This window comes from Rhinoderma darwinii, chromosome 3, assembly GCF_050947455.1.
Source record: "Rhinoderma darwinii isolate aRhiDar2 chromosome 3, aRhiDar2.hap1, whole genome shotgun sequence".
NCBI lineage: Eukaryota > Metazoa > Chordata > Amphibia > Anura > Rhinodermatidae > Rhinoderma > Rhinoderma darwinii.
In genome coordinates, this window is record NC_134689.1 from 379,362,045 (window position 1) to 379,363,620 (window position 1,576).

The 1,576-nt window shown below is 45.4% G+C and overlaps 1 long non-coding RNA gene across 1 annotated transcript; it reads right to left on the bottom strand.

The window, feature by feature from the left end:
- Nucleotides 1-236: 236 nt before the first annotated feature.
- Nucleotides 237-1,134, bottom strand: LOC142748310 (uncharacterized). Its single transcript, XR_012882224.1, has 3 exons — nt 714-1,134; nt 536-628; nt 237-443 (listed from the first exon to the last, which is right to left on the bottom strand). It is a non-coding gene; the product is annotated as an uncharacterized LOC142748310 (long non-coding RNA).
- Nucleotides 1,135-1,576: the final 442 nt, after the last annotated feature.

Genomic DNA, 1,576 nt, shown 5'->3' on the forward strand with positions numbered 1-1,576 from the left:
GCGCGTAAATATACGCCTCGTGTGAACAGACAAACGTCTGCCCATTGCTTTCAATGGGCAGATGTTTGTCAGCGCTATTGAGGCGCTATTTTCAGACGTAATTCGGGGCAAAAACGCCCGAATTACGTCCGTAAATAGGCCGTGTGAACATACCCTTACACCTATAACCTTCGGATCCCCATAGAATACTAGTTTACTGGATAAATTCCCCAATCTAGAAATGAATACACTAAAAAAAAATTAAAAAAATATGTTTATTATAGAATCTGGTAGAATTTCTGTGCGGTTTTCTGTGGCTCCGGCCCTTTAACATGCGATGATCGGTGAGACGAAGAGGGGGAGGGTCCTTCACCCGTGGATATGGCCGCCAGTCCACCCTTACACAGTTCGGTCCTGGATCAGAAGAAACCGAAAACGTTTTTCATATTTTTCAAAGTCGGATCCTAGAAAAGGAAAAAATATAAATAAGCAATAAAATTCACAAAACCTTCACCACAAGGAGAAGATTAAGACGAGCGGAAGACGTCAGACTTACCGGATCTCGCGTCTGCTCTGCTCATCACTGGAGGAGTCTTCATGGGAATTTCAGATGGTTTAGGTGGTAAAGACCACGATGTTGGGGTGACAACTGCAAAAACAAAATCAGAAATTCAGTGTCCAGGCAGCTGTAGAAGAGTCGTGAGGTGAGAAGATCATCAGTGGACGGCACTTACCTCACCTAAAGATGGTAAATGGGCCCCGAGCGGCAGATGGAAATACGATGGCCGCTATCTCTCCCGGGGGTTGGGGGCCCTGATGGTAAATGGGCCCCAAGCGGCAGATGTTACTAAAATGGCCACTTTCTCTTTCGGGGGTTGGAGGTCCTGATGTTAACTGTAGCCCCCGAAAGATCGTCCATCTCCACATCAGCAGCTGGAAATTGGCGTCCGCCAACCTCCATCTTCCCATCCTCCTCCTCCATCTCCACGTCCTCCGGAAACTGGCGTCCGCCAGCTTCCATCTTCTCGTGTTCCTCCTCCATCTCCACGTCCTCCGGAAACTGGCGTCCGCCAACCTCCATCTTCTCTATAATACTCATCATTGGAAACATCTCCATCCTCCTCTTCACATGAGACACGTCCATAATGAGAGCCAGCAAGAGAAACTGACACCGCGGTCAATGTGTGACCCCAATTTATAAACTTGATGATGTCACAACATGAGGGCCATTATGTGCAAACGGAACACATGCAGATCACAGGCCCCGCCCTTCACATGACATCACGCTCAGATTCTCTAGAGGACGTCACGCTCAGAGAAACAGAATCTGCCCACATTCTAGATGACATCACAAGAAGCGTATCCCAGTGAACAGTTACAACAGAGCGGCCATTTATTACGTAATATGGTAGAAGAATACAGACAGTAGGGGGTTTTAAATAAAAATATTTTAGACCGTTCACTGTGTGAGTCAAATAATGCTATATTGTAATAGTTCCGGACTTTTACGGATGCAGCGATACCAATTTTGTTATTATTTTTTTATTTTTATATTGTGCTTGGGGAAAAATGGGAATGAATTTTTTTTTACTTTTAA